The sequence below is a fragment of the Rhinoderma darwinii genome, chromosome 5, assembly GCF_050947455.1.
Source record: "Rhinoderma darwinii isolate aRhiDar2 chromosome 5, aRhiDar2.hap1, whole genome shotgun sequence".
NCBI classification, from domain to species: Eukaryota; Metazoa; Chordata; class Amphibia; order Anura; family Rhinodermatidae; genus Rhinoderma; species Rhinoderma darwinii.
Window position 1 is genome coordinate 229,616,211 of NC_134691.1, and position 14,410 is coordinate 229,630,620.

The 14,410-nt window shown below is 51.0% G+C and overlaps 1 non-coding gene and 1 pseudogene across 1 annotated transcript; both read right to left on the minus strand.

The window, feature by feature from the left end:
- Positions 1-11,175: 11,175 nt before the first annotated feature.
- Positions 11,176-11,317, minus strand: LOC142654588 (U2 spliceosomal RNA; annotated as a pseudogene).
- A 1,273-nt stretch (positions 11,318-12,590) lies between these two features.
- LOC142654056 (U2 spliceosomal RNA) lies at positions 12,591-12,783 on the minus strand. The gene has a single exon (XR_012848852.1). It is a non-coding gene; the product is annotated as a U2 spliceosomal RNA (small nuclear RNA).
- Between the last annotated feature and the right edge of the window lie 1,627 nt (positions 12,784-14,410).

Below are 14,410 nucleotides of genomic sequence, written 5' to 3' on the forward strand. Positions count from 1 at the left end.
CGTACCTGCAGGATCAAGATGATTAGTGATACCTGACAGGAATTTATCGGCGGCTTCGGGGTCAGTGGTTTTCCGGGAGTAGAGGCTTTGGTAGTAGTCTGTGACGACTCCCATCACCTCCTTCTTCCCAGAATGCATGTTTCCGGTCTCATCTCGAAGTTCCTTCAGGGGCGTGTGGCCGGCATGGAGTTTCCTGAAAAAGAACGAGTTACATTTCTCACCCTTCTCCAGGTTCTCCACCTTGGAACGAAAGACAATTCGCTTGGATTCCTCCTCAAAGTGCCCTTTCAGGCCCTTTTTGGCTTCCTCCAGCTCCTTCCTGACGTCCCAGCCGCATTGAAGGAGGTCTTGCAGGGATCGCAGCTGACGCTGCATCTCTCTGAAGTCTCTCTTCCTCTCACACGCCTGTTGGCGACTTTTTGCCTGAAAGAAACAACGAAATTCAACTTTAACATATTCCCACCAGTCACAGGTTTTGTCAAAGAAAACTTTATCATTCCTCCAAACAATATAGGCGTCTCTAAGTTCCGCCAGTACCTCCTCTCTTTCCAGCAGGGCACAATTCAGCTTCCAGGAGCCAGGGCCGGGAGGAAAACCGTGGCCGATGGCACCCTGGAAGAGAATGGCCCTGTGGTCAGAGAAGAAGCAGGGGACCATGGAGTGCCCATGCTGCTTGACTGCCCGGGAGGTGAACACAAAGTCAATCCGAGAACGAAGTGAGCCATCGGGTCGGCTCCATGAATAGTTCACAGAGCCGATCCCCATGGAGCCCACAACGTCCTGCAAGGATGCTTCGGTTACCATCTCGATAAGCAGTTTGGAACTGACATCCAGCTTGATTGAAGTGCCGGAACTTCGTCCATCCTCTTCGATGGGGCAGTTGAAGTCCCCGGCCATCACCACTGCCCTAGTAGTGGCGAGCTGGGTCCGCAGGGTCTGGAATAGTTCCAGGCGCTCAGCCTTCATAGGGGGGGCGTACACTTTGATGAGCCTAATCGGCTCTCCTGCCCAGGAACCGTCTACGACCAACAAGCGGCCGCAGGCGAGCTCCTGGACAGAGTCAACAGTAAATACGCCTCCCCTAATCAGGATGGCAACCCCTGCAGACTTACAGTCGCCCCCACCAGACCAGTAGGACGGGCCATGGGTCCACTGCCTGGCCAGATGATGGTATGACCTGGAAGAGGGGAGAGTACATTCCTGCAGCATAAATACATCACTCAACTGCTTGGAAAGAAAAGTTAGCACCATCTGACATCTAGTCCTATCTCTAACACTCCTCACATTGAGGCTAAAGATGTTAAGTTTAGCAGCCATGGGGGAGAATAAAGAAGGTTAGTGCAAACGATACACCTTAGTTACCAGTCCGGTCGGGCGGATCCTCCTCGCCTGGCGGGTCCGAAAGATCCAGCAGGCCCTCTGACAAAAATTGTTCCAGGATTGTAGCCACCTGGATGTCTGTTGTGAAGTCGATGACCTCAGGTTCAGACACGAGTTCCTCCACCATCTGCTCCATTTCCTCCTGCTGCGCAAGGGAATCTTCGCAGATTTCCACGACTTGTCGCTTTGAGGACTCAGCCGCTGGGCTGTCCCTCACCTTTCTCTTCCTCTGGATGGCACCTGAGGAGACAAGAGGGGGAAAATCCTCCAGGGAGAGGACTCCAGCAGCTGGAGAGGAAGATGTTAGTGCTGCTGGAGCTGGGGAGAAGGGAGGCTGGGTTGGGAGAGGTGCAGGTGACAGGACCACTGAGATGGGTGGGTAGGAGAAGGTGAGAGCCTCAGTGGGGGTGACAGGGGTTGGGGACGGGGGGGTGGGGAGGGCCGGGCGAGGGAGGGTGGGAAGGGTAGGGCGAGGGAGGGCCGGGAGAGGGGGGGGAGGGACTGTCGTCTTCTTACCATCCTTCTTTTTCCCGGTCTTCTGTGCCGCTGGAGCTCTGGCTGGGGCGGGGTTCCCTCTGGCTGGAGCTTTCGCTGCTACAGTTGCCCAGGATCGATCCCTCTTCGGGCAGTCCTTGTAAGAGTGGGCTGCTTGTCCGCAGAGGTTGCACATTGTCCGTTTCGGGCAGTCTTTGGTCTCGTGTCCTGTTACCCGGCAGTTCTTGCAGGCGTCCTCCTTGCAGTCCTTCACCGAATGACCCTTCTTGCTGCATCTCCTGCAGATCTGCGGCATGTCCGGGTAATAGATGAGGCCGTAGGAGTTGCCCAGCGAGAATGACTGGGGCAGGTGCTGGAGGCCGTCTTCCGCGCTCGAATCCTTGTTCAGTCGGACGATTACCGACCACTTGCCAGTCCAGAAGCCGAGTCCGTTCAGGATGTGGGTGGGTTCCCTCACCACTGTGCAGAACCGCTTCAGGAGCGTGGTGATGTCTTTGCCGGGGGTGTGTGGGTTCCGCATTGAGACCGTCACCCGCCTTTCCTCTCTTTGGACAGGGCAGTTGCCCACAAAGCGAGAGAAAGGGGATTCAGGCCTCGCCGCTTTCACCATCTCCCAGTACCTTCTGCAGATGTTGATCGAAGCAAAGGTCACGAAGAACATCCCGGTCATGAAGGCCTGGATACTGATGGTCTCCGGCTTAGCGAAGCCCTGATCCAGGAGCATCTTCTGGCAGAACACTTCTTCCGTCATGTCCGGCACTCTCCCGTCCACCTCCTTGAGCTTCAGGGCCACCGTCTGCTTCATCCAGGGCTCCAGGGTTGGAGCAGCCTGGTTCGGCTTCCTGGTGGCCTGTTGGCTTGAGGAGGCTTCAGGAGGAGATGTCCTGGCCTGGGCCGGCTCACCTGGTCCATCAGCCTTCTCCTTCTGGGTGGCAGGGTTGCTGGTTGAGGCCATGGCTTCTTCCAGCTGTTCCTGTCGCTTGGGGAGGATCTTCGATAGCTCTTTCCCGAAGGGGGCGGAGCTATGCAAATCTTCTCCTTGCTGGCCGAGGTTCTTCCACGAAATTTCTTCCGCAGCGGTTCCTCGTCGAGCTTCTTCTGCGGCCGAGCTTCTTCAAAGATCCCCTTCAGCAGCGGCTCTTCTCCGAAGGTCTCTGTCGCAGTTCTCCTTCTTCCCGGCAGCGATCTCCCGGAGCTTCTTCCCCGATGGCGGCTTCTCCCTTCTGGATCTTCGTCTTCGGTGGTTCTTCTCCGCAGTTCGTCGCCGGCTTCGTCTGGAACGCTCTTGGATCGCTAAGCTAGTGTTTATAGCCCCCAGTGGTTCTCCGAGCTATCTATCCTTACAAGGACTGATAAGAACAGATTTTTTGATTGAAAATTGCTTTATTGACAATCAATCGTCATCATACAAACATTACTGCGACGCAGCGCAAGCCATGAAGCAGCAAATAATAAATAATAACAGTCGTCAAACATAACATGACAGTATAATACACAGTACAGGCTAGCCTATGCTATACATTACACCACATGCTACACTAACATTCTTGCATTCACTAAAGCCAAACAACAAAGCATTACAGACAAGTGATGGGATAGGGGAGTGGGTAGGAGGGGATAGGGAAGGGGGAAATCACAGGCCCGAAGCTTTATTGAAAGACAACACACAAGAAGGGAGAGTGGGGGGAAGGGGAGTATCAGTCCTCTTCCTCATCGACGTCCGGGCTGTCCCAGGTGGAATAGTCTCTGAGCAGGCTGTGGATCAGCCTGCGGCAGTCCTGGACGGACACACTCTCTCTCCGCAAAATCAGACGGTTCCTGGCAAACCATATAGCGTCCTTAAAGCAGTTCATAAGGCGCCAGGCTTCCTGGATTGCTCCATCCGTGGTATTCCCAGGAAATAGTCCATAAAGTACCGAGCGGTACGACAGTCTGTTCCTGGGTACTGAGTCCTTGAGTTCATGTTCCAAGGCTTTCAACAGACCCTGTGCAAAGGGGCACTGCCAGAAAATGTGCAAAGATGTTTCCTCCGTGAAGGGGCACCTGGGGCAGTACCGGGTCTTGCACAGGTTGCGGGCATGCATGAATGACCTAAGAGGCAGTCCTCCCTGGATGGCCATCCATGAAATGTCCTTGTGCCCGTTGGTCAACCTGCCAGATGACACGTTAGTCCAAACAGTCTCCAACGTGTCGGCATGAAGCCCTGGAACAGACTCCAGTGAGTCCTTTGCTCTGATGTGTTTGTGGATCGTCTTAGGTTTCCACAAGTCGGGCTTAAGACCCTCCAGTTGATGCTCCCTCACAAACCGGACGACATCTCCGTAGAACCAGGGAGCGTGCCAGTTGTAAGGGAAGGAGCTGTCCCACTTGTCCCAGCCAAAACCTCGCCAGAGGGGAAGGAGGAAGTAGCGGGACATGGCCTTGCCCGCAGAGCCGTTTGCTGTCCTCAGAGTCCTACGAACACAGTCACATGCAAAAGCGATCCGCAGCAGAGTGGGAATGTCGGGTATACCCTTCCCACCTTTGCGGGGCTCCTTGTACATAACAGTCCGCTTTACTCTGTCCATTTTCGAGCCCCAGATGAAGCGAAACACAGTCCTGGTAATGGCCCTCGAGACGGTGGCAAGAGGGGGCCATGCCTGTGCAGTGTATTGTAGCACAGGCAAGACTTCGTTACGCAGGACCATTGCTTTGCCCTCGATAGTGAGTTGTCTGAGGCTCCACAGTCCGATCCTTTGGTTGACTTTGGCCAAGCGTTCTTCCCACGACTTTAGGGCTGCACCTTCCTTTCCGAACCAGACTCCCAGAATTTTGATGAAGTCCGGCTTGATAGTAAACGGGAAGGAGGCAGGAGAAGGCAGGTACCACTTTCCGAAGAGCATGGCTTCCGACTTCCCGCAGTTGACTTTTGCCCCTGAAGCGCGTCCGAACTCCTCACAGGTCTGGACGAGTGCAGTCACCGAACTCTGGTCAGCGCAGAAGACGGTCACGTCGTCCATGTACAGCGAGCATTTGACCTCGAAGTGTCCTGGACCTGGTGCGGTGATCCCTCTGATCTCTCCATTCTGCCGGATAGCCTCTGCGAAGAGCTCTATAACACAAACAAAAAGGAGAGGTGAAAGAGGACAGCCTTGTCTAACCCCCGACGATACAGGAAAGGGGTCAGTCTTCCAGCCGTTCACCAGCACCGAGCTGTAAATGTCACAATACATCAGGTTAACATACAAACAGAACAACCTGCCAAGCCGCAGCCTACGCAGAGCCTTACCCATGAATTCGTGAGAGACCCGGTCAAAAGCCTTCTCCTGATCCAGACTGACCAGGGCCGCGTGTGTACGGCGGCTTTGCATGTAATGCACCGTGTCCCTCACCAGGGCAAGACTGTCGGCCACCCTACGGCCAGGAATGCCGCAGGTTTGGTCCGATCCGATGATCTGTCCGATGACAACCTTCAGTCTGTTGGCCAATACTTTGGCGAGGATCTTGTAGTCCACGTTCAGGAGAGAGATGGGACGCCAGTTTTTCAGGTCACATCTCTCCCCCTTCCGCTTATACAAGATCGTGATCATGCCTTCTCTCAAGGACGGTGGCATTCTACCCTCCACCACCATCTCCTCATAGAGCTCCAGCAGGTCCGGACAGATCAAGTCCCCCAGCGCTACATAGAGCTCTGCTGGGAGACCATCACTGCCCGGGGTCCTGCCGGGTCTGAAGGATTTAGCGGCAGAGAGCAGTTCCTCCACCGTCAGGGGTACATCCATAGCCTCCGTACCTGCAGGATCAAGATGATTAGTGATACCTGACAGGAATTTATCGGCGGCTTCGGGGTCAGTGGTTTTCCGGGAGTAGAGGCTTCGGTAGTAGTCTGTGACGACTCCCATCACCTCCTTCTTCCCAGAATGCATGTTTCCGGTCTCATCTCGGAGTTCCTTCAGGGGCGTGTGGCCGGCATGGAGTTTCCTGAAAAAGAACGAGTTACATTTCTCACCCTTCTCCAGGTTCTCCACCTTGGAACGAAAGACAATTCGCTTGGATTCCTCCTCAAAGTGCCTTTTCAGGCCCTTTTTGGCTTCCTCCAGCTCCTTCCTGACGTCCCAGCCGCATTGAAGGAGGTCTTGCAGGGATCGCAGCTGACGCTGCATCTCTCTGAAGTCTCTCTTCCTCTCACACGCCTGTTGGCGACTTTTTGCCTGAAAGAAACAACGAAATTCAACTTTAACATATTCCCACCAGTCACAGGTTTTGTCAAAGAAAACTTTATCATTCCTCCAAACAATATAGGCGTCTCTAAGTTCCGCCAGTACCTCCTCTCTTTCCAGCAGGGCACAATTCAGCTTCCAGGAGCCAGGGCCGGGAGGAAAACCGTGGCCGATGGCACCCTGGAAGAGAATGGCCCTGTGGTCAGAGAAGAAGCAGGGGACCATGGAGTGCCCATGCTGCTTGACTGCCCGGGAGGTGAACGCAAAGTCAATCCGAGAACGTAGTGAGCCATCGGGTCGGCTCCATGAATAGTTCACAGAGCCGATCCCCATGGAGCCCACAACGTCCTGCAAGGATGCTTCGGTTACCATCTCGATAAGCAGTTTGGAACTGACATCCAGCTTGATTGAAGTGCCGGAACTTCGTCCATCCTCTTCGATGGGGCAGTTGAAGTCCCCGGCCATCACCACTGCCCTAGTGGTGGCGAGCTGGGTCCGCAGGGTCTGGAATAGTTCCAGGCGCTCAGCCTTCATAGGGGGGGCGTACACGTTGATGAGCCTAATCGGCTCTCCTGCCCAGGAACCGTCTACGACCAACAAGCGGCCGCAGACGAGCTCCTGGACAGAGTCAACAGTAAATACGCCTCCCCTAATCAGGATGGCAACCCCCGCAGACTTACAGTCGCCCCCACCAGACCAGTAGGACGGGCCATGGGTCCACTGCCTGGCCAGATGATGGTATGACCTGGAAGAGGGGAGAGTACATTCCTGCAGCATAAATACATCACTCGACTGCTTGGAAAGAAAAGTTAGCACCATCTGACATCTAGTCCTATCTCTAACACTCCTCACATTGAGGCTAAAGATGTTAAGTTTAGCAGCCATGGGGGAGAATAAAGAAGGTTAGTGCAAACGATACACCTTAGTTACCAGTCCGGTCGGGCGGATCCTCCTCTCTGGAGCCTGGCGGGTCCGGAAGATCCAGCAGGCCCTCTGACAAAAATTGTTCCAGGATTGTAGCCACCTGGATGTCTGTTGTGAAGTCGATGACCTCAGGTTCAGACACGAGTTCCTCCACCATCTGCTCCATTTCCTCCTGCTGCGCAAGGGAATCTTCGCAGATTTCCACGACTTGTCGCTTTGAGGACTCAGCAGCTGGGCTGTCCCTCACCTTTCTCTTCCTCTGGATGGCACCTGAGGAGACAAGAGGGGGAAAATCCTCCAGGGAGAGGACTCCAGCAGCTGGAGGGGAAGATGTTAGTGCTGCTGGAGCTGGGGAGAAGGGAGGCTGGGTTGGGAGAGGTGCAGGTGACAGGACCACTGAGATGGGTGGGTAGGAGAAGGTGAGAGCCTCAGTGGGGGTGACAGGGGTTGGGGACGGGGGGGTGGGGAGGGCCGGGCGAGGGAGGGTGGGAAGGGTAGGGCGAGGGAGGGCCGGGAGAGGGGGGGGAGGGACTGTCGTCTTCTTACCATCCTTCTTTTTCCCGGTCTTCTGTGCCGCTGGAGCTCTGGCTGGGGCGGGGTTCCCTCTGGCTGGAGCTTTTGCTGCTACAGTTGCCCAGGATCGATCCCTCTTCGGGCAGTCCTTGTAAGAGTGGGCTGCTTGTCCGCAGAGGTTGCACATTGTCCGTTTCGGGCAGTCTTTGGTCTCGTGTCCTGTTACCCGGCAGTTCTTGCAGGCGTCCTCCTTGCAGTCCTTCACCGAATGACCCTTCTTGCTGCATCTCCTGCAGATCTGCGGCATGTCCGGGTAATAGATGAGGCCGTAGGAGTTGCCCAGCGAGAATGACTGGGGCAGGTGCTGGAGGCCGTCTTCCGCACTCGAATCCTTGTTCAGTCGGACGATTACCGACCACTTGCCAGTCCAGAAGCCGAGTCCGTTCAGGATGTGGGTGGGTTCCCTCACCACTGTGCAGAACCGCTTCAGGAGCGTGGTGATGTCTTTGCCGGGGGTGTGTGGGTTCCGCATTGAGACCGTCACCCGCCTTTCCTCTCTTTGGACAGGGCAGTTGCCCACAAAGCGAGAGAAAGGGGATTCAGGCCTCGCCGCTTTCACCATCTCCCAGTACCTTCTGCAGATGTTGATCGAAGCGAAGGTCACGAAGAACATCCCGGTCATGAAGGCCTGGATGCTGATGGTCTCCGGCTTAGCGAAGCCCTGGTCCAGGAGCATCTTCTGGCAGAACACTTCTTCCGTCATGTCCGGCACTCTCCCGTCCACCTCCTTCAGCTTCAGGGCCACCGTCTGCTTCATCCAGGGCTCCAGGGTTGGAGCAGCCTGGTTCGGCTTCCTGGTGGCCTGTTGGCTTGAGGAGGCTTCAGGAGGAGATGTCCTGGCCTGGGTCGGCTCACCTGGTCCATCAGCCTTCTTCTTCTGGGTGGCAGGGTTGCTGGTTGAGGCCATGGCTTCTTCCAGCTGTTCCTGTCGCTTGGGGAGGATCTTCGATAGCTCTTTCCCGAAGGGGGCGGAGCTATGCAAATCTTCTCCTTGCTGGCCGAGGTTCTTCCACGAAATTTCTTCCGCAGCGGTTCCTCGTCGAGCTTCTTCTTCTGCGGCCGAGCTTCTTCGAAGATCCCCTTCAGCAGCGGCTCTTCTCCGAAGTTCTCCTTCTTCTTCCCGGCAGCGATCTCCCGGAGCTTCTTCCCCGATGGCGGCTTCTCCCTTCTGGATCGTCGTCTTCGCTGGTTCTTCTCCGCAGTTCGTCGCCGGCTTCGTCTGGAACGCTCTTGGATCGCTAAGCTAGTGTTTATAGCCCCCAGTGGTTCTCCGAGCTATCTATCCTTACAAGGACTGATAAGAACAGATTTTTTTTTTTTTATTGAAAGCCCGAGTCGTGCTTTCTATCACCCAAGTGCATAAAAAGTGCAGAGGTGCCACACAAAAAGTGCACAAGGATGCGGTCTATCGCAGCCCTTCTCTTAAAAGAGAGAGGCCCCGCATAACCATTCCCTGACCCTCCAAACCATAGGCCTAGAGGATCAAGGATCGATGGTCCCCCCTCGCCGAAGCTTAGGGAGACCCAAACACACTCCTAGGCTTCTACCTGGGCTGCCACCCCAGTGTCCACCTAGGAGCCTGCATCCTAGTTGCACCTCCCCTCCGAAGAAGGGAGGCCGGGTTGCAGGGGAAAAAGGAACCAGAAGGCCACACATTTTCCCCCTAGACCTCAGGAGGGTCCCAAAAGGGCACCGCATCCCAAAATCCTTGTGACAAACGTGACAAACACACAGTGAAAAACAAAATTAAATAAGTGGATGTGCGCTGTGATACAGCCTGGACATCCGCCAGGTATAAAAAATTCCTCATCTCCCAGCCAGAAGGCCGGGAGAATAAAGGTGTGTGCTCATATAGCGTGAAAGAGAGTGCGTGCAAGTGTGCCTTCACTCAGTGGGATCCCACCCCCAGTGAGTTAGGGCACCCCAGGGTCACCAGCCCTGGGGCACATAGCAACTCGGGCTTCCAAACTACCCGACCTAATGACCTCGATCCGGCGGTCGCCTGGTCACCTACAAATGGTACCTTTAAACCAAATGCGTACACCAGAGCGATGACCGTTGTGGTTCCCTGCCCTCACCTCGGCGTTCTGTCATCCCCCTACGATGGCCCACGTACCACCGGCAGGGATGATTACTAACCTCAGCTTGAGCAGGTTTTTTTTTTTTTTTTTTTTTTTTTTTTCCACTCAGGTCTCAAGTCTAAAATCTTAAAACTCAAATCTTAAGACTTGGATCATCATAATGAAAAATGTATATATATATATATTTTTTTTTTTTTTTTTTTTTTTTTTTTTTTTTTTAATTTTCCTCTTTTAATATATTTATTGTACATACATATCCATTACACAAATACATCCATATCTGTTGCCATTTAAATCATGGCACCAAGCCTTTTTTTATCGCAAAAATAACAAGCATTTCTAAGTGTTCCTGCTTCAGGGTTTCACCATCCCATTCACTTTTAACCTCTTCCACCAACCAAGGTGGTATGCTAAATCTTTCCATAAAGCGGAAAAAATGTTTTGACAAATGTGATTCTATTCTTTCACGCAAATCCTCTATATCCGCCTTCTCCCGTAAAATCATAACCTCTCTCCTTATCTTCTCTCTTTCTTCACTTTCTTCTTTAGATATTTTAGCTTTCTCAATTTTTCTTTTTTCAGCCATTTTTTCTTTCCCCATATCTATATCTTTAACACTTTCTCCTCCACTATTCTCCATTTTTTTCGTTACTGAAGCAACCTCTTCAACATTCGGTTTACTTTTCTCCATACTCGTTCCGCTCTCTTGTTGCACTCCTCTTCCATGTCTCTTTGGACATATCCTGAAGACATGCCCACCCTCTCCACACATGTTACAAATCTTTTCCTCTTTGCAGTCTTGGTAGCTGTGGCCTTCCTGCAAACATTTCGTACAGACAGTCTTTTGACATTCTGCTGTATTGTGCCCATATTTTTTACAGTTCCTGCAGAAGATGTCCATCCCAGAAAAAAACAAATCTCCAGTTGTGTTTCCAATTTTAAAGCGTGCCGGCGGGATCACCAATTTCCCAGAAGTTTTGTCAAGTTTCAGTGAACAAAGAAATCTCCACTTACCGGTCCAAAAGCCAAACTCATTCAGGACTTTGCCTTTCTCCACAACTTTCCCACAATACTTCCCTAGGAATATGCTAATGTCCTCCTCTTCAACATATGGAGAGTACATTTTAACAGTCACAAGCCGTTGCCACTCAGAGAAGTGTGGCACCAGTACAATACCTTCCAGTCTTGAATCTCCACGTGTCTCATTAAAAATTCCCAAAAACTTCAAGTAAGTATCTTCGTTAATGAACGTGACGTCGTAGACACCTCTCCGTGGATAATCCATTACAGCCAGTATATCCTCCTTGCTCAGCCGAAACAGTCCCAGCAACAAATCTTTGCTCAGGAAACGCAGGTCTTTCTTGGTCCTTTCCAGTTCCGTCACCATAAAACGAACAGCGTTCCTGGTCTTCATATAATCCGGTACGGTCTCCATTCTGACGTCTTTCAAGGTAAACCTTCAACACCGAGGTGTCAGGTGGGTGATCGCTCCTCGTTGCCCTGGACTAATCCTCCTCCCCAATAGCAGCAGAGGGGTGAAGTCTCTTGTAAAAGAGACGATCCCCCCAGGCCAAGGAAAAGGGTACCAGGGCACCTCCTGACCAAGAAACAAGGCAATACCCTAAAGCACTACACTTGATCTTAGCCAAAAGGCCGAGAAGCGATAACCCGAATGGGCCGGCCGTTGACCGAGCCTGCCTAATACTGCTGTTCACCCCTTGCAGCGATTGATTCAGCCTACTCCTAGGCAATTCCATGGGGCCCTGCAGGCTCACACACATTTACAGCTACTAAGCGGGAGGTGAATAAAGGCCGGAGAGGAAGCCAGACAGGATTTGCTTCTTTTGCTTGCACCACAATGCAGTGCTGAAAGAGGAGGAATCTACATAAAAACGCCTTCCTGGCAACGCCCAAATGCCCTCCTGCCATGCAGATAAACACTGGCAGCGGCAGCAAGTGCATGCCCACAGCCACCCCTTGTTCCTTCACACCTTGTATCAGCTTTAATCCAATCCAGTCCGGTGCTGCCTGCTGAGCAGCACTGACCAACACTGCCTGGGCCCAGGCTTTTATCTCTGAGGCAGGCCCCATTATGATGTCAGAAAGCTGGCTCTGGAATCCTGAGGGCTCCACTATGACACGTGCAAAGTTCCGTCTGAACTTTATATAAGACGGTGCGGCTCAGTCAGTCACTCAGTGTTGCCTGAGAGGGCAACACTGCAACAGCCGGCCGCCAGGCTGTCTTTTTTTTGCACAGCTAGTTGCCTCCAGGAGGCCACAAGAGGGAGACAAGGGACTGCAAAATGGAAAATAGGCATCCACCAACTTTACAGACAACTTCTCCTTGCTCCTACAACCTCCATCCTTGCACAGTTTGTTATTCTTCCAGGTAACAAAGTAACAAATCCAAATTGCTGCTCTCTTTGTAGGCAAGCAAGGCTTTGTTGCAACTGCAATTCTTACTTCTTCTTGAAATGTAGGGACGACAGTACATTCCATCACATCCATCTAGTGTACACAGGTAGGTCCATTGTGGCGGGTAGGCGGCTGGCTGCTTTAATGGCTGTTTGCTGTTCCCCTACTCCACTCCACTCCACTATTTGACTGTGGTGCTGCATCAATCAGTGGCTGGCTCAGGTGCAGCTCTTTAACTTACCTAAAAGGGAGGGCGGAGAGAAGACAAGGAAGGTGAATGAGCTGTTCCAATGTGAAATGCCGGAAACACAGAAACACAGACGACACAAAACAAGAGGTGGCAATCTATTCATTAATTAATTGCAGTTAATAAATGAGCTCATTATCACACATGACTGTACAAATGCATTGTCCAACAGGTGTTGAAATAATGGGATTAAAAGGGGAGATCCCTTCAGAAAGACAGAAACAATGGCAAAGAGAAAAAACACTTTTGGAATCTGATTTTAGTCAACACATAAGGAAAGGGTGCACCGGTCCTGGAAATACTGCAATACCAGGTCAATGCGTGGAGTGGACAGAGCAAGCTCTATTTCCATCTCCCTGTTCTAAAAATCCATTTAATATATGGTCCCCAGATAGGGGACGTATCAGATATTAAACTGATAAGAACAGATTTTTTTTTTTTTTTTTTTTTCAGTTTAACTTAAAGCAACAGTACACAAACCATTTTGCATTTTAAGGCATAAGTTGCCTTAGTCGTACATCATCATGGCTATTTTATTCCAAACAATAATAATCAAGACACAGAAAGGATTGTGAAGAACAAAAATAAAACAGGAATAAATCTTATCAATTAGCTATATTTCACCAACCTTCTCCACTTCTTAAATTTCCATATCCCCTCTGCGTCTATACCACCACCGCACTGACTATCCCAACGATAGACTACGTATAGTCTTGACAAAACCATCCTCACACACTCACCAATGGGTACCCACTTATGTTTGAAAACACCTAAATTACGTACATCCCATAAGCTTTCCATTATACACGCCATAATCAACCATAAGATCCTATCACTTACTCTGTTACAAGCCCCTATAGCAAACATCGCAACCTTCCAATCCACAAACTTCACCCCAGCTAACTCCTTACAGACGCCACCCATCCTCCTCCATACCTCATACGAATAATTGCAGTCCCAAAAAAGATGCCTAACAGTCTCCCGTGAATTACACCCACCCCTTGGACACACCTCAAATCTAACTAGCATTCTCCTCCTCTGCACATCTCTAACAGGCAATATATCATGCAACGCCATCCACACTATGTCCTTTTGTCTATTGGACATACCTCTCACGCCTAACTTCTTCCAAGTATCCACAACATCCTCTCCTCGCAAACCCACAATGTTACACACAACCTCATTCACACACAATCTTTTTAGCACAGCCTTCTTATCCAGAAACCCACCCATCGGCACTGCAATCAAATCATATTTCCTAATGAACCTTTCAATCACAACATACCATACCGGACATACATAAGCAACAGGCACAGTAGCATCTCTCTTAAACCAATTTAACCCATAAAGCATCCAACCGGCCATATACCTTACCATATACGCACTCTTATTTCCTTTCCCCAAGAGCCCCACCACTGTTTTAATATAATTTAACCCAAGAAAGACCTCCACATTCGGAAAACCCAAACCTCCATTCTCACAAGACTTATAAACATACTCACGCTTCAACTTTTCCATTTGACTTCCCCACAGAAAGGTAAACACCATTTTCTCTGACTTTTTGATTTTCCTACTAGCGGAGGGAAAAATACTAGCCACAAAAACCAAAATAGGCAAAATCACTGTCTTAATTATCAACACCTTCCCTGATAAAGTCAGGTCTCTAAGTCTCCAAAAATTCAATTTCTTCTCAATCCTCTTGCCACATTCATCCCAACTCTCATTCCCTCTCAAGTCCTCATTAAACTGTATCCCCAACACTTTTACTGCACCCACTTCATTCCTCACTCCCTCCATACTTACCCTCCTATCCCCAAAGCACTTAAAGACACACTTATCCCAATTCACCTTAAAAGCTGATGCCCCACAAAAAAAATCCAACCATAATTTTGCTCTATTCAACCCAGCCATACAATCACTCATAACCACAACATCATCCATATAACCCAGAATTTTAACGTATTTACCTCCACTCCCGGGGATCAAAAAACCTTTCACCACTTTATCTTTTCTTACCAAACACATCAAACTTTCGATCACACAAATAAACAAAACTGGGGACATAGGACACCCCTGTCTTACCCCAGATCTCACAC